Raw genomic sequence first — 19,542 nt, 5'->3', positions numbered from 1 at the left:
CAAGCCCAGCTGCGTGGTGCCTTCATGGTCTGTGGGCGCCCCCTGGTGTTGACACTGGGCCTGTGGCCAAATGAGGCTTGAGAGAAAAGGAAACACAGCTTTGGGTAGCGAGATAGTCCTTCGGGCTCTCCAGATTTCAAGCCATGACTTACACTCAGAAAAAATAATGTCTGCCTTAATTATCTATCCAACCCTGTTTTTCCCAGTCCCGTCCAGTTCCCTCCCTCGACTCCATCAACATCAGTACCTGCCAGATGCCCAGCACCCACCATGTGAGGAGTGAAAAGGCCCCAGGACTAAAGGACAAGACGAGGTTCCACCCAGTCATCCCTCCCTTCCTAGAGCTCTAACTCTGTGCCTTTAGTGTTTAGGCTGTTAACCTGGGGTCCGCGAACCCACTTTCCTGTGACACTGCATGCAGAAGCAATCTTACATGCACACATGACTTCATTACAGGACATTGGATATTAATATTCATCCGATCAACGGAGGGCCCAAGACACCACTCTTCCCCCAACAGTTTGTGATCCTCTGAATTAAAGAAAAGGTAGAGATTGAGGGAGGCCCTAACTCCAAATCTTCTACCACTTCTAGGGAAGTGCTGAAAAGAAGTGCAAAGTACTCAACTCGCTCTGGGGATACAGCGGGAAGGCAGAGGGTTGATGGATTTCAAATTCCATCAAAGTAACACAATTTTGGCAAAATATCCAAGTCACTTTTCTAAGCCCCGGGCAGCAGCTCAAAACAAACAACACCAAAAACAAAACAAAGTATCAGCCCAGGTGAAATCATTGAAGCTATAAAACTTTGCGAGACCTGTAGTTACAGAGAAGGACAATTCAATTTAGGGGTGCAGCAGAAAACCCCTACATCATATAGTGTGGGGAAAAGAAAGAGAGATCAGACTGTTACTGTGTCTATATAGAAAGAAGTAGACATAAGAGACTCCATTTTGTTCTGTATTTGAGATGCTGTTCATCTGTGACCCTACCCCCAACCCTGTCCTTGCAAGAGACATGTGCTGTGGTGACTCAAGGTTTAAAGGATTTTGGGCTGTGCAGGGTGTGCTTTGTTAAACAAGGGCCTGAAGGCAGCTTGCTAGTTAAAAGTCATCACCGTTCTCTTAATCTCAAGTACCCAGGGGCACATACACTGCAAGGTTGCAGGGACCTCTGCCTAGGAAAGCTAGGTATTGTCCAAGGTTTCTCCCCATGTGATAGTCTGAAATATGGCCTCGTGGGAAGGGAAAGACCTGATGGTCCCCCAGCCCGACTCCCGTGAAGGGTCTGTGCTGAGGAGGACCAGTACAAGAGGAAAGAAGGCCTCTGGGCAGGTGAGATAGAGGAAGGCATCTGTCTCCTGCCAGTCCCTGGGCCATGGAATGTCTCCGTGTAAAACCCGATTGTATGTTCTATTTACTGAGATAGGAGAAAACCACCTTAGGGCTGAAGGTGGGACGTGCAATGCTGCTCTTTATGCACTAAAAAGGTTTATGGAGATATTTGCATATGCATGTCAAGGCACAGCACTTTTCCTTAAACTTATTCATGTCACAGAGATCTTTATTCATATGTCTTTCTGCTGACCTTCTCCCTACTATGATCCTATTGTCCTGCCACTTCCCTTTTTCTAAGATGGTAAAGATAATGATCAATAAATACTAAGGGAACTCAGAGACGGGTGCTGGTGCGGGTCCTCTGCATGCTGAGCGCCAGTCCCCTGGGCCCACTTTTTCTTTCTCTATACTTCGTGTCTGTGTCTCATTTCTTTTCTCAAGTCTCTCCTTCCACCTAAGGAGAAACACCACAGGTGTAGAGGGGCAGGCCACCCCTTCAATATAGGGGGGACCTTCAGCAGTGCATAGTGAGGCCGTTGCTGTGTAAAAAGATAGAATCTCCTTGATTCCTGATGTTTACATTTACTACTCACTTCTTTGACTTTTTAGATGCCAATTTCACATTCGACATCTTTCGGTTATTTTCCTTACTGTATCTAAGCAGAGGATTTAAACTTGTTTCTGAAGCAGAAAACCAGGGACTGGTTATGAGCTATCACCCCACTTTGTGGCTGTCTTATGCAATAAGCATAATAGATTGTGGGCCAACAGAATGTGTAGCAAGGTAAACATAAACTCTTCATTTCAGCCTATATTTCTCTTTGTCTGGTGAGGATCCAGTCTTGCTCCAGTCTTAACATGTTAAAACATATAATTTTGCTTAAATTTCATTTTATAGGAAGTCATATATATTCATTTCTGTTGGGTTTGTCAGTGAAAGCCTTCTCAAAACAACTGTGGAGGAAAGACAGGTAAATAAATGCATGGTGCTCCCATGTGTTAGTGCTCACTGCATCTCACCAATGTGTCAGCCCCACTGCAACACATGGTGCATCAACAAATGGTGCTGGAAACCTGGATATCCACATGCAAAAGAATGATGCTGGACAAAATTCATGCCCTTCCATTACACCCTTTTCAGAAATTAAGTCAGAATGACTCAAAGAACTAACCTTAAGAGTTGAACTTGTAAAACCCTTAAGAAAGCACTGAGGAAAATCTTATGGACATTAGAATTGGTAGTGGTTTCTTGGCTGCTGACCAAAAGCACAAGTAATAAAAGAAAAATGACAATTAGACTTCATCAAAATGTAAAAACTTTTTTGCATCAAAGGACACTATTAAAAGAGTCAAAAGAAAATGCACAGAATAGGAGAAACTATTTGCCAATCATATATCTGATAAAAAATTAATATCCAGAATACGTAAAGAACTATAATTCAACAATAGCAAAACAATCTCATTCAAAAATTGGTGAAATACATGAATAGACAATTATCCAAAGAAGATATACAATAAGGACATAAAAATAAGGAATTCCAACAAGGACATAAAAATATGGTAAACTTCACTAAGCCAAGTGTTGAAGATGTGGAGAAATGGGAACACTTGCACACTGCTGGTGAGAGTGAACAGTGGTGCAGCCACCATGGAAAACAGTATAGTGGTTCCTCAAGAAAGTAAAAATAGAATTACTATATGAGACAACAATTCCACTTTTGGGCATATCGTCAAAAGAACTGAAAGCAGGACCTCACACAGATATTTGCACACTCAGGCCCATAGCAGCACTATTCCCAATACCCAAAAGGTGGAAGCAACCGAGTGTCCATTGAGGATGACTGGATAAACAGCCCACGGTGCACACACACACGGAATATTATTCAGCCTTAAAAGTGAATAAAATTCTGATTGAATGAACCTTGAAAGCACTTTAAGTGAAATAAGCCAGAAATAAAAAAACAAATATGATATTTTTCTTATATGAGGTAGCTAGAATAAGCTAATTCATAGAAACGGAAAGCAGAATAGCGGTTACCAGGGGATGGGCAGTTATGGTTTAACGGGTACAGTTTCTGTTTGGGAAGATGAAAGTGTTCTGGAAATGGATATTGGTGGTGGTTACATAACACTGTAAATGTGTTTAATGCCATCAAACTGTACACTGAAAAAATAGTTGGATGGTAAATTATATATTATGTGTCAGGCCTCTGAGCCCAAGACAAGCCATCGCTTCCCCTGTGACTTGCAGGTGTATGCCCAGATGGCCTGAAGTAACTGAAGAATCACAAAAGAAGTGAAAATGCCCTGCCCCACCTTAACTGATGACATTCCACCACAAAAGAAGTGAAAATGGCCGGTCCTTGCCTTAAGTGATGACATTACCTTGTGAAAGTCCTTTTCCTGGCTCATCCTGGCTCAAAAACTCCCCCACTAAGTACCTTGTGACCCCTACTCCTGCCCGCCAGAGAACAACCCCCCTTTGACTGTAATTTACCTACCCAAATCCTATAAAACGGCCCACCCTTATCTCCCTTCGCTAACTCCTTTTTCGGACTCAGCCCGCCAGCGCCCAGGTGAAATAAACAGCCATGTTGCTCACAAAAAGCCTGTTTGGTGGTCTCTTCACAAGGACGCGCATGACAGTATGTTTGTTTTACCACAATTTTAAAAAATGTATCAACACTAAATCCAATCACAGCTCTCATCGAGATTTTTTAATACTGGTGTTTCAACAAGCACATTGCCGCTGTGGAGGGGAGGTCCTTGGAGTTCTTACGCCACCATGTTCTTTTGTGTCACTCCTCAGCCACTTTTGAATTGTGCTTATGCATCACATTCCTGATCTGCTAAGTACTTTCAAGAAAGTTATTCATATGGTCAAAATTCATCAAGCAACTAACTTGTTCTTGGGGCTGTACTCTATGGAGTTGATCTCAGAAAAAAGAATCAAATTCGTTGGACCTCATAGATGGCACAGGTAGGGGATTGGAATACGGGTAAGGAAATCATAACACAACATGTTACAGTATTTTATATTATTTTTTTCCTTTGAATGCTACATTATTAATATTTTATAATGACTACTGGCAGGTACCAATGATTAGAAATTAAAGTTTCTGCTTTCTTTCTCTGTTTCTTTCTTATATATTTCTCTATCTTTGTAAATATTTTTAGACTGGGCATTTTGGAGATAGTCCAACAGTTTCATTTATACGATGATATTTTGTTTTACTCTTATTCCTTAAAGAGAGATTTGCCAGCCACAAATTTCTGGTTGGACATTGGTTTTCTCTCAGCTCTTGATCATTATGCCTCTTCCGGCTGCTATGGCTGACAGGGAAAGACCGATTACATCTTAAACCAGTTGCTTCTTGGATGATCTGTGTTTCTTCTGTGGCTACCTTTAAGATGACCGTTTCCCTTTAACATCTGAGGTTCCAGTGCAGTGTGAGTAAATGTGGATCTCTTCATTCACAGTGCTGTGTATACATTTGCTTCATCTTTACCCATAACATTTTGATGGAATGCCTCATACATTTACTCACTTTTTGATGTGTAGGAATTTGACTAATGTTAAATCTCATTTGACCACCATGTACACTGTGAAATCTAAAATAATGGCCCCACAAATATCTCCAAACCCTAAGCCTCATCATCTTTAGATATGTTACCTTACAAAACAAAAGAGAATTTGCCAATATGATTAACAGGATGGACCTTTATTTGGGGAGATTATCTTGGATTTTCTGGGTGAGCCCAATCTGATCATGAATCCTTAAAAGTAGAGATGACTGAAATCTCTCCTATATATGCAGTGGTATATTTGTCTGTTATGACACTGTCTTGTTCTTAATTAACATTGCCTGTTTTATTTCTCCATTCAATGAACAGCTGCTTTTGGCAGGCTGGGTTCTCAGCAGTGGCAGCTGCCAGGTCAGCCTTGGTGAGTCGAGTCAGTTGCTGTGCCCATGCAGTGTCCATCCCAGCCACCACGGCCACTTTGTGCACAGACTCCATGAGCAAGCCCTGTGCGGCTGAGTGGCATCGTCCATCAAGCCATCTTGCCCACCTGATTACAGGCCGCTCCAGCCCCTTGGAGCCCCTCTGTTGGGCATCCACGTGCAATCACTATCATCACAGGCTCTGTACATCGCAAGAGGCATATGCAGACCCCTCTACTATACCCCCTAATTTTTCCATCTTTATTTTTCCCAAGTTCCTGACTGGCAAGCCGACCCATGAGCCACTGCCCATGACTCATTCACTCATGCACTATTGGGGCATCATTTCACAACCCCCACCTTCCATGGGCCTATTTGGGATTTGATTTCTAGTTCCTGGCTCAACAGCCATTACCAAAGCTGTACTTGTGTCAGCTCCCAAGCCTACTGCTCTTGTTGTAGGTTTTCCTCTTTATATCTGAGTCACAGGCATCTATTTCCTGGGATTTCTAAAAATTGCACTGATTTGTTCAATGCAGCATTTCTAAGAACTTCCAGGAAGGGAGATTCTATATTAGCTTATAGTGACTTGTTTCAAAACATCAGAAATGTATACTGGAATGAAGGACAACATGCATGGAGAGAGGTGAAGAAACCTTGAGTATGCCATGGATTTTCATAAAGTGAACAGTTGAGTAAACAACACTCACATCAAGGTACAGCATTTCCAGCCTCCAGGAAACACCCTTAGGTTCTACTTGATCATAAATCACCCTCCCTGATGCTAAAGCAGCCACTTTCTTCATTTCTAACACCATAGACGAGATCCATCAGTTCTGAATACAGTCACCCTCATGTCCTGGGTCTTGCTGTGTGTGATTGTAGCCTATTCACTCCCATGGCTGTCAGTGCTCCATTTTACAAATAACTCAGTCTTCTTATCCCTCCACTGTTGATAAACATGTGTGTTATATCCAGATTTTACAAATTGTGCTGCTATAAATAATATTTTCACATATTTGGGGATGCAAATGCATGCATTTCTATTGGTATATAACCAAGAGTGCAATTGCTGGGTCGTAGGAGAGTGGATGCTTGGTTTAGTCTCTCAAAACACAAGTGTCTATGGAACCGACAAATAATAGACAGGGGTAAATCTCTTATTCTACAAATTATTCAGCTAATACATGAAAGAAATAACCCTTTTGCAATCCACAGTGAACTAACAGATTTTGCCATTGAACAGCAATGGCAATTAACATCACAAGAAAAGAATTAACCAGTATTACATTATTCTTCTTGATGAAAAACACGATATTGTACTGTGAATCCTGAAAATCTGAGACAGATCTCAGTTTTAGAAAGTTTATTTGGCCAAAGTTGAGGATACATGTCCATGTCACAGCCTCAGGAGGTCCTGACGACATGTGCCCTAGGCGGTCAGAGCACAACCTGGTTTTATATATTTTAGGGAGACCCGAGACATTGACCAACATATGTAAGCTGAACATTGATTCCACCGGGAAAGGTGGGACAACTCGAAGCAAGGAGGGAGCTTCCAGGTCACCGGTAGATGAGAGACAAATGGTTGCAGTCTTTTGAGTTCCTGATTAGCCTCTCCAAAGGAGGCAATCAGACATGACTTTATCTCAGTGAGCAGAGGGGTGACATTGGATAGATAGGAGGCAGGTTTGCCCTGAGCAGTTCCCAGCTTGACTTTTCCCTTTTAGCTTAGTAATTTTGGGGCCCGAAGATTTATTTTCCTTTTACAGAACCATCAACACTTACAGAAAAAAACCCTGAATATGTACAAGCCTGTATACCAAACTACCAATTTAGAGAAAATACAGGTAATAGAGATAAATGTCAGACCACACCTTGGCATGCAACCACAAAATTCTAACAATAGGAAACCTTACCATACAACATAAATTTCAAGGAGGAATCTATAGAACAAATGAGAACACAAAACATATTTTAAAGGTAAAACTAAACTATAATTTTGGATGACGAAAATATAAAATAGAACAAAGGAGCGATGACCATAAAAGTCAGGATGTGATTGATTTTTATTTGAAAAGGGGAAGAGTTTATTGTTGAGCTGGGGCAATTGATGGGGCTTCGAGGTCAGCTGCCAAACTTCTCCCTCTCTGATGGTTAAAGGGTGTTTACCTTTGATTAAATGTCACCATTTTAAGATCTTTTTGTGTGTGTGTGTTACCTGTGTTTTATTTTATGATAAAAAGGCCAATGCAGAGTAAAATAAGTTATGGGGCATGGTTCCTGTTCTGCACAAAGCCTCCACCCCATCCTCCTCTCTGGACACTGAGCACCCAGAACAACTGGCAGCCCCAGGACCCCTGCCAGGACTACCTCATTTCTGAGTGTGCACGCAGCTCCCCATCACATTGCTATAGATCGTAGCAATGTCCATGATCTATTCCTTGAGGCCTGGATGAACCTGATAGGACACAGCTGAGGGGAAGTCTGGCCCCAGTCTGTAGGCTTTGGCCATCAGCATAGAGGGAACAGGTCCTTACCTCTCCACAGGCGCAGCTACAGCCAGAGCCTCCTCTCTGCGTGGGACTGAGGCTTGGTCCTTCCCTTGAACAGGGTGACGGGGATCTCTCCAGAGGTGGAGATGACACCATTCCTCCTCTAACATGGCCCCATCTCATGCTCGTTCTGCTTTACAGGAAAGCTGACTCACGCTGGTGTCCAGTGAAGAAACCCTGGCACAGAGGAGGGACAGGTGGATTTCAGGGCTGTGCTTGTCTGGGAATAGAAGAGCACAGACCACGAGGTGGTGCCGCTGCATTGCTTCTGCGCCCAGCAGGTGGCTGCTGGGGCTGAGATTGAAGGTGGGAAGAGGGATGTCACAGTTCATCGCACAGGTTCCAGGTAAAAATCCTCCTGCCCAGCCCATCTGGCTCTCCCTTAACCAACTCTAGTGAAAACTGTCTCCTTCTCATGTTCCTCGAAGATGCTTTTTTACATAAGAAAGAGGATGCGATCACTAGATTGTCCTGGTTTATTGTGCTGTCAGTAAAGTGAAATCAAAATACACACTTAATAAATAATAAAATAACCCATAATAAGCCAAAGTTTATAATGTACTGATACCACTGAGCCAGTGTTTATAATATACTGACACACTCCAAGTGTGGGCACAGCTACAGACATGCCTTGTCTTTTGGGTCAGGACACAGGATAGAGACAAATGAGAAGAAACCCCAGTCACTGCAGAAAAGGGCCCCCATGGAAGAGGCCGGGCAGGGAGGCCAGCTGTCCCAGGGCCACCATATTTTGGGATGACTCCCCCTTTCTGGGTAGAACTGTTTTTTACTCTTTTTGTATTCACAGTAGTTCTGAAATTGCAGGATGCTGAGACCCAGCAGTGGTCAGTTACCCTGTCTCTTTCTTCACCATTAAATGCTGTGCCAAATAGCACCTTCATACGTTTCTATCCTCTTCCAGGAGAAAATCAAAACAACAATGGACACATTGAAATATGCAAACATACTTTAAATATGTGCTGTCACAAGTAGCTACAAAAACATTAGTTCCACCAAAATGAGAAAGGTGTGAAAATGGAAAACATTGCATACCCGTATTCACAGCAGCATTACTCACCATAGCCAAGACAAGGAAGCAAACAAAGTAGCCATCAACACCTGCATAGATGAAAAACATGTGGTCTATGTAGACAACGGAATATGATTCAACCTTAAAAAGAAGGAAATTCTGTTATATGCCGCAACATGGATGAACCTGGAGAACAATGCTAAGTGAAATAAGCCAATCATAAGGAAATTCCAATACTGCGCAATTCCAGTTATATGAGGCGTCTAAATTCTTAGAACCTGAAAGTAGAATGGCACTGCCAGAGGTTCAGTTGGGGATTCATGAGGAGTTTTGGGGCATAGAGTTTCAGTTTTGCAAAATGAAACGTTCTAGAGATCTGTTGCATAACAATGGGCTTACAGTTAATATGATAGTACTCTATACTTAAAATGGCTATGATACAAAATTTTACATAATATGGTTTTCGGCACAATAAAAAATAATTAGCTCTCTTATTAACTTAGGAAAAAAGCACATCAATTCATTGACAATAAATTAGTATGTGCTTACTATGAAAAAGAGACACAGAAAACTTGAGACAAAAAGAGAGATCCTTGCTACCCCAGCTATCACCCATGAATCAGCAGAATCAGCATCTCATGAAACTAGACAGAAAGGCTCACAGGCCCAGCCTTGACATCTTGAATCAGTCTGCATTTGTCAGGACCCCAGGTGGCTCCACTGCATGTAAGGCACTGCCCCAGATGGTGGTGGAGGGACATCCTAGGATGGTGACTCTGCCCCACAGGTAGGAGCCTCCAGTCCAGATGGGAGCAACCAGAAGGGCCCAGGAGGGACATTTCCAAGAAAGTAAAATTAATAGACTGTCCAAAGTCTCTGACTTCTTAAAAGAGTCACAGAAATGGAACAGATACCAAAGTTAAATTAATGAGAGTTATCTAGAAAATAAACAGGCCAGGCGAGGTGGCTCATGCCTGTAATCCCAGCAGTTTGGGAGGTCGAGGAGGGTGGATCACGAGGTCAAGAGATCGAGACTATCCTGGCCAACATGGTGAAACGCCGTCTCTACCAAAAATACAAAAATTAGCCAGGCATTGTGGCACACGCCTGTAGTCCCAGCTACTCGAGAAGCTGAGGCAGGAGAATCGCTTGAACCCGGGAGGCAGAGGGTGCAGTGAGCGGAGATCGCTCCACAGCACTTCAGCCCGGTGACAGAGCCAGAAAAAAAAAGTAAAAGAAAATAAACAAAAACAAAGGCAAGTATTAACCTGAGGAAGAGCAAATATTACGAAGCAAGTGAAAAGTAGTCAAGTTGTCATATGAGACGATTAGTCACAGAAAAAGAAGCAAGGAATGGCTGAACTTGTGATACCTTGCCTTGTTTTTACCTGAGTAACTCTCTCCTAGGAGAGACAGACGGACAGACTCCATTTTAGTTTCTTCACTTGCAGCCTCCTTTATCCCCCTTAAGGGAATAGCTAGTGCAAACTGACTCCAAGCACATCCAGGAATGCACTTGCTGATAAGATATTGAGGCAGGCTGTACCAGCAGCTCCTGGGAATGTGCTCAGTGGAAGGTACCTAAAGCGCCTGCATTTATCTTTTAATGATATTGGTTTAAGCCCCTGCACCTGGAACTGTTTATTTTTTGTAACTTCTTCTATAACCAATTATTTTTTTTTGCCTATTCTGCTTCTGTAAAATTGCTTCAGTTACTATTTAGATCGTAGTATAAAAGAAAATCTAGCCCCTTCTTCGGGGCCGAGGGAATTTTGAGCGCTAGCTGCCTCCCGGTCACCGGCTAATAAAGGACTCCATAATTTGTCTCAAAGTGTGGTGTTTCTCTATAACTCGCTTGGTTACAACAAACTAAACATAATTACTATATAAATATACCGGGAAGAGGAAAGAATGGGAAGAATGAAAGAGAACAAGTGATGGATGTGGTGACGTCACGTTCTCCCGGGAGGGGCAGGAGGTACCACACATGAGGGACTGACATGGCTAACGTGACCCCTCTTCTCCTTCTGCCTGCAGCCATAGTCTCTCCTCCCTGCCCATGGGTGGTGCGTGGGAGACAGGGGTGCGGAATCCGGCCGACCTCGCTGTCCCCGCCCTCTGCCTCGTGGCGTCGGTGGGGTTGGGGAGATGAGTCCTACCCCTGCTCATCTCCTGTGGCTGTTGCCTTTTGGGCAGCCCCTCTCCGCGGCGGTGGGCCTGTCCTGCTGGCCTGTGGCGCTGCCCTTCCCTGGGCCTGTGAGGGTTGGCTCTGCCTGGACCTTTGCTGTGCTCCCGGAGCCCTCCAGGTTGTCCTTCAGGTGCCCGAGGCCAAGCGGTGGTGTCCTTCCTGTTCCCAGGGCCCTCTTCTCCAGTCGCCGCTGCAGTGCCTGTGTGCGGGTCCTGAGGAGTTTTGGTGAGGTAGAATTTTTATTTACTTATTTAAATTTGAAATTTAAAGCATGTTCATTGCAGCAATGTCTCTACTAGAGACTATGTAGAGGCAATGAAAAGGGGAAGAGATAAATTGTACCACATTCCTGCCATGGAATACTATACTGCAACGAAAACAAATGAACTATTTGTATGAACATTGATTCATCTTGTAGACCACCTTAACTGAAAAAACAAGCAAAAGAATTGTTGGGAACAGGCCCCCAAATCTGGCCATAAACTGGCCCCAAAACTGGCCATAAACAAAATCTTGGCAGCACTGTGACATGTTCGTGATGGCCATGACGCCCACGCTGAAGGTTGTGGATTTACCGGAACGAGGGCAAGGAACACCTGGCCCACCCAGAGCGGAAAACCGCTTAAAGGTGTTCCTGAACCAGCACAATAGCATGAGCCATCTGTGCCTTAAGGACGTGTTCCTGTGGCAGATAACTAGCCAAAGCCCATTCCTTTATTTTGGCCCATCCCTTTATTTCCCGTAAGAAATGCTTTTAGTTAATCTATAATCTATAGAAATAATGGTTATCACTGGCTTGCTGTCAATAAATATGTGTGTAAATCTCTGTTCTAGGCTGTCAGCTCTGAAGGCTGTGAGACCCCTGATCTCCCACTCCACATGCCATATTTCTGTGTGTGTGTCTTTAATTCCTCTAGCGCCACTGGGTTGGGGTCTCCCCGACCGAGCTGGTGTCAGCAATGAATAATATCAGCAAGAAACAATTTATAAAAAGTTTAAAAGCAAAGCCAGGTGTGGGTGCTTATGCCTGTAATCCTAGCACCACCTTGGGAGGCCAAGGAGAGCAGGTTGCTTGACCCCAGGAGTTTCAGGCCAGCCTGGAAAACATGACAAAACCCTGTCTCTACAAAAAGTACAAAAATTACCCAGGCTTGGTGGTGCAAACCTCTAGTCCCAGCTACTCAAGAGGCCGAGGTGGGAGGAATTGCTTGAGTCTGGCAGGTCAAGGCTGAAGCGAACTGTGTTTATGCCACTGCATTTCAGCCCAGGTGACAGACGGAGACCCTGTTTCAAAAAAAAAAAAAAAAGACTAAAAGCATGTCAAACAAAGAGACTTTCCTAAAACGTAGTAAGAATATGAGGGCATACATCAAATTCAAGACAAACATTCACCAGCAGTTCTTGGTTTGCTCAGTACAATGTTGACTGAAACCTGTACTGAGCTGTGGAAAATCAGGGCTGTCTACATGTATTTCTATTATTTTCTGTGTATACTACATGTAGCCAATAATGTTAAAATGTCCCAAACTGACAAACCTGAGTGGCGGCTTCACAAAGATTTCTTATAATTCTCTATTTTTACTTCCAGCTAGAACTAATTCATAATAAAAATTTGTGAAGTGAATCCATAGAAATTGAGCAAAATAAAAAAGGATTTATTGAGCGTGAGGAAAGCTACAGAGAACTAAAGACAGATGGAGGGATGACAATACTGAGTATGTCAGTGACCTTCACAATAACAGATTTCCTGGAGGAGTGTGAGCTGGAGCCAGAACGAAGTGGATAGACTGTGAAAGAGGGATGAAGGAGCAGGAACTTCTGGAGGCAAATATGGCATGTGTTTGGCCAGATTGGGAGGTGTGGATGAACTCTGAACCTTCTGCTTTATGTCCAGCACTAGAGAAAGAGAACTCATGTTTATTTAGCACCTTCCACAATCTGTAGAGAAATCTGAAACATTATAAAAAAAGATATATGAATGGCCAATTGTCTTCAGGGAAAAACACAAAGTAAAACCACAGTGAGAAACCACTAAGCAACCATTCAAATGGCTAAATTTAAAATGATTAATAACTATAAATGTTGGCAAGGATGTTGAACAATCTGTGCTCTCATCCATTACCTATAGAAATATAAAACAGCCACTTTGAAAATCAGTTTTGTATCATGTAATAAAGTTAAACAACCTAGTACTCTATGGCTACCTTTCCACTCCTAGGTATTTACTCAAGTGAAATGAAGATTCTGTCAAAAATCCCTGTATAAGAATGTTCATAGTTTCATTATTTATCATAGTAAAAAATCAGAAATAACTGCCAATGTACAAAAATCATGATTCATTCATACAATGGAATATTATCAGAAATAAAAATGAATGAACTACTGATTCATGAAACAACATGGATTGATCACATAATAATTATGCCAGGTGCAAAAAGCCAGACACACGGGAGACCATACAGGATGAGTAGGTTTGTACGAAGTGTTAAAACAGGAAGAACTGCGCTATCATGATAGCCATCAAATCAATGGCTGCTGGGGGCGGAGAAGCTGAGTTGAAGGGAGAAAAAGGGATCTTTGTGTACATTGATAGTGGCAAGAGTGATATGGCTGTATTTGTCAAAATTCATTGATAAAGTTGATGAAGATTTGCTTATTTTGGTAAATGTAAATTTTATAAGTTTAAAATGCTTATAATAAAAATTATGTTAGTGATAAAAATAATAATTAAAAATATTAGCAACCAAATCCAACAGCGCACCAAAAGGATAATACACCATGATATGTCCATATATAAAAAACACACAGCTAACAGTATAGTGAATGGAGACAAGTTTATAGCCTCCTCTGTAAGATCTGGAAGGAGGCACAGACTCCCACTTTCACCACTTTTATTCTATCCAGTACTAGAAGTCCTAGCCAGAGCAATCAGGCAAGTGAGGAAATAAAGGGCATCCAAGTCAGATAGGAGAAAGCCAACTTAGCCTTATTCGCAAGTGACATGATCTTTTACTTAGAAAAAATGAAAGATTCCACCAAATAAATAGTTAGAACTAATAAACAAATTCAATAAAATCTCAGGATACAAAATTAATATGCAAACTTTCATAGCATTTATATATACCAGCACTATACAATCTGAAAAAAAAAATCAAGAAAGCAATACCATTTACAAATCACAAAGAAGATAAAATACCTAAAAATCAACTTATCCCAGGAAGTAAAACAAAAACTATAAAGCACCAATGAAGGAAATTGAAGAGTACACAAAACTGAAAGAACCAGGCATGGTGACACACATCTGTAATCCTGGGACTTTGGGAGGATGAGACAGGAGAATTGTTTGAGCCCAGGAATTCAAGGCCTGGGAAGCATAGTGAGACCCTGTCTCTAAAGGGAAAAAAAATGAAACATATTTCATGCACATAAATTGGAAGAATTAATATCGTTAAAATATTCATACTACCCAAAGCAATTTACAGATTCAATTCAATACTTATCAAAATACCAATATCATTCTTCACAGATCTAGAAAAAATATGAAATTCATATGGAACCGTAAAATATCCCAAATCACAAGGCAATTGTAAACAAGAGGAACAAAGCTAAAGGCATGATGCTACCTGAATTCAAAATATACTATAAGGTTAGAGTAACCAAATCAGTATGGTACTGGCATAAAACTAGACACCTAAATCAATGGAACACAAAAGAGAACTCACATATAAATCCATGTATTGATAGCCAACTCATTTTTGGCAAAGGAACAGAGAATATACAACGGGGAAAGAATAAGTCTCTTAAATAAATGGAGCTGAGAAAATGCTAGCAGATGCAGAGGAATACCACTAGACCGCTGTCTCTCACCATATACAAAAATCAACTCAAAATGGATTAAAGGTTTAAATGCAGGTCCTAAAACTATAAAATGACTACAATAATGCATATAGGAAACACTCTAGACATGAGTCTAGGCAAAAATTTTATGGTTAAGACCACAAAAGCACAGGCAACAAAAATAAAAATAGACAAATGAGACTACATTAAGCTAAATAGCTTCAACACAGCGAATGAAACAATCAACAGAATTAAAAGGCAACCTGTTGAATAGAGAAAATATTTGCTATGTATTCATCCTACAAGGAACTAATATCTACAATATATAAGAAACTCAAAAACTCAGCAGTAAAAACACAAATAATCCAATTAAAAAGTGGACAAAGGATCTGAATAGATGTTTCTCAAAAGGAGACATACAAATGGCCAACAGGTATGTGAAAAGCACTCAACATTATTAAATAGCAGGAAATGCAAACCAAAACTACAGTCAAATGTCATCTTATCCTAGTTAGAATGGTTATTGTTGGGAAATAAAAAATAATAGATACTGTCGAGCATGTGGAGAAACCAGAACTGTTGTACACTGTTGGTGGGAAAGTAAGTACAGCAATTATAGAAAACAGTATAGTAATTTCTCAAAAAATTAAAAATAGAACTACTGGCTGACCCAACAACTCTACTCCTGGGTATTTATACAAAGGAAAAGAAATCATATCAAAAGAGTACCTGCATTCTCGGGTTTATTGAGGCACTGTTCACAGTAGCAAAGATATGAAATCAATAGGTGAATCCATCAATGGGTGACTGAATAAACAGTGGTATATATACATAATGGAATGCAATTCAGCCATAAAAAAGAATGAAATCCTGTCAGTTGCAGGAACATGGATGGAACCAAAGGCCATTACGTTAGGTGAAATAAGCCAAGCAAGGAAAGGCAGATATCACGTGTTGTCACTCATATGTGCCAGCCAAAATGGTTAATCTCAGGGAAGTCAAGAGAGTAGAATAACAGTTACCAGAATCTGGAAAGAATGTATGGATAGGAAAATATAGAAAGGCAGGTTAATGGATCCAAATGTTCAGTTATTAGAGAAAATAAATTCTAATATTTGATAGCACAGCAGACTGACTAAAGTTACAAAAATGTATATTTCAATATAGCTATAAGAGTGGATTTAAAATGTTCTCAACACAAAGAAATGATAAATGCTTGAGGTGCTGGATATCCTAAATATCCTGACATTCTATGCATGTATCAAAACATCACATGTATCCCATAAATATGTACAAATATTATGCACCAATTTAAAAAATATTTTAAAAATAAACAACACAATATGGGGCATTTTAAAAGGTACAAAAATTATGAGCATGATAAAAATTTGGCAAATATTTTCCTTTATATTAACATCTTTTTCATTCTGTATGTTTAAGGAGAATAAAGTCCATATAGCATCAGAAGAGGTGGCTCTCCTGAAAGAGAATCCTCTTCCCAGTTAAAAAGACAAACAGAATCACTGGAGTGAGTTGGACTTTGGAGAACTGCACAGCACCACGTCTTAGTGTCTGGGATTACCAAGACTTAGGGAGGAGGGTTCACCTTCCATGAATAACTAAACTTTGGTTCTCTTTCTTGTCTGTTCGTATTGCAAGATCAAAATTTCAGAAAACCAAGAGAAAGAATTCAGCCATAGGGATGTACTGTCTTTTACTCTCTTTAATTTATTAGAATATCCACTGCCAAAGATGATCCAGACAGTTACAAGAAGAATTGTGTTCCCATTAAGGAAGGAGACCACTACTACTCCTGCTGCCCTCCTCCCCTCATCTTGCCTAGTTTATAAGACAGGAGAAAAGGGAGAAAGCAAAAAGTTGGGAAAGAAACAGAAGTAAGATGCATAGCCAGACAACCTTGGCACCACCACCCGGCCCTAGGAGTTAAAAAAGTAATAATAGGCCGGGCACGGTGGCTCACGCCTGTAATCCCAGCACTTTGGGAGGCTGAGGTGGGTGGATCACGAGGTCAGGAGATCGAGACCATCCTGGCTAACACAGTGAAACCCCATCTCTATTAAAAATACAAAAAATTAGCCAGGCTTGGTGGCAGGCGCCTGTAGTCCCAGCTACTGGGGAGGCTGAGGCAGGAGAATGCCATGAACCCAGGAGGTGGAGCTTGCAGTGAGCCAAGATTGCACCACTGCACTCCAGCATGGGCAACAGAGCAAGACTCCGTCTCAAAAAAAAAAAAGTAATAATAATAACATCAACCCCTGACCTAAACTACTTGGTTATCTGTAAATTCCAGGCATTGTTGTGAAAAAGCATTGCAAAACTTTCTGTTCTGTTAGCTGATGCATGTAGCCCCCCAGTCACATTCCCCACGCTTGCTTGATTTATCATGATCTTTTCACGTGAACCCCTTAGAGTTGTAAGCCTTTAAAAAGGCCAAGAATTTCTTTTTCAGGGAGCTCAGCTCCTAAGACACAAGTCTGGTGATGCTCCTGGCCGAATAAACCTCTTCCTTCTTTAATCTGCTGTCTGAGGAGTTTTGTCTCCAGCTTGTCCTGCTACACTATGCCACCAAAATCCATATGTTGAAGTCCTATGTTGAGAAAACAGAAGAAGTGGCCATCAACAAGCCAAGGAGAGAGGGCTCAGAACAAATCAACGCTGCAGCACCTTGACCTTGCACCTGTAGCCTCTAGAACTGTGAGATGATACATATTTATTATCTAAGTCACTCAGCCTTTGGTACTTTCTTATGGCAGCTCTAGCAAATTAAAACAGAAATATTACCTTTTCTACCTTCTCCTATGTATGAACATGAGATTTTTTTAGGAGTATGAATTACCTGGAATTCCAAAGGATAGAATAAGTCAAATGAAAATGGATGATATAGGGTCATTTCCAAGTCTCTGAATGTCCCCTGGCCACCATAGAAAAATGAAGATGTGCCCATCGCCTTTCGGTTTCACACAAAGCAAAAGTTGTAGACCTAAACGGACATAGAATCACAACTGTATTTAATTTATTTGAGATATTGAAGGAGGTAGTTTTGCCCAAATTTTATAGAAAGATGATGAACAATCACAATTACTAGATAAAGAGGCTTTTCTGGCAGGGGATGGTAGGTACTATATGTTTTTCTCCTATTTTTAAGATACGTTTTCCTAAAAAGTTTTGTCTAGGAGTAAATGTTATCACTTTGCTTTTTTCCTACCCATTGATCACTTGTTCCTCCCTGCATTTCAGTAACGTTGCTAGAGTGGAGGTGTTTGTCCATGATTCACAGATGAATCAAAGAGGTCCCAGGAGCAGAGAGCTTCTCCTGAGGTCACACAGCACCTGGGTGGTGGAGCAATGATGGGCACATGACATTCCAGGCCTCTAATACAATTTCTGGGTTCTATGAGAATTGTAGCCCTTGTTTTCTGATACATGTGGTTCTCTTTTGAGCCAGAGAAGGAGAACGCACAATGAGAATAAATTGCCAGAGCCCCAAGTCCTTCACTTGTATTTACTGGGCTGGGGAATGGAGGGAGAGAGGCTCCCACTGATTCTCTTAATTCCAGCTTCTATTATCAGTCACTCACCTGAAAGCAGGAAGGTTAATCTTCTGCACTTGGCCTATCAGAACCAAGATGACAGAAAGCCCCACTTTCTACCATGGTAAAGACAATGGCCCTCCCACGCCTTGAATCATGATCCAGTTTTCTAACTACATATGCTTTTCTGCACATGTAACTATTTCTGTTCTCATCAAGCCCCAGTTCTCACAGTGCAAACACAGGAGCTACTGAGCCTGATGCTCTAATGGAAGCTCTGAGTTGAAATTTTATTTTATACTTAGGTACCTCTGAATCATTGCAGAGTTTTACCTGACTCTACTCTGACCCTATTTTAATCAAGGTCTATATGCTCTGGGGCCTCTCCAAGTTCTCATCACAAATGACAAAAAAAAAAAAAAAAAAAAAAAAAAAATGCCTTGTGCAGCTACCGGGGTCCCTGATAGCAGTGATAAGCGGCTCCTAATGGGAGAGAGCCTTGGGGTGACCAAAGACTCATAGATGATTACTGCTGGGCCACATGGCTCCAGCCTCTTGACCACAATGGATCAATGGTCCTAGATTCACCTCTGATATTTAAAGTCTTTTGTTCTTCAGCCTCCACAAATGCTGTCTGGTTGAGATGAAAGTAAAGGACACAGAAACCCAAAAGCTGTAACTGCCTGGAACTCTCTCCAAGGTACCTCCCAGTGTTCTCTTATTATGTTGGCCATGTCCTCAGGAATTTAGTGAAATGGCCATGTTGTCTCCCAGTGGAAGTCAGGGGAGATCACTAGGCAGAGCTCCAGTGGCTGGTGTCCTCTACACCATTTATCTACACATGTTGGGGTTTTTCTAGCATGAAATGCCCCAAAGGCAGTCAAACCCGAAGCTTGGCTCCTCCAACAAATGAGTGTGAACATCTTAGCCCTGGCCAATGAGCACTGAATTCTAGAGAGACCACGAGACCTTCTAAATATTGGAACAGTTTAGTTCTGAATCCCAGAAGCTGCCTTCTTGCCCGGGAGGCAGGTGTCACTGCATCTGGTCCACAGAAGCAGCCCCACAGCTCAAGGTGCTCTTCTGGATTTCTGCCTCTTC

This window comes from Macaca fascicularis, chromosome 4 (assembly GCF_037993035.2).
Source record: "Macaca fascicularis isolate 582-1 chromosome 4, T2T-MFA8v1.1".
In the NCBI taxonomy this organism is placed as follows: domain Eukaryota; kingdom Metazoa; phylum Chordata; class Mammalia; order Primates; family Cercopithecidae; genus Macaca; species Macaca fascicularis.
Note: the sequence above shows the minus strand (reverse complement) of the source record.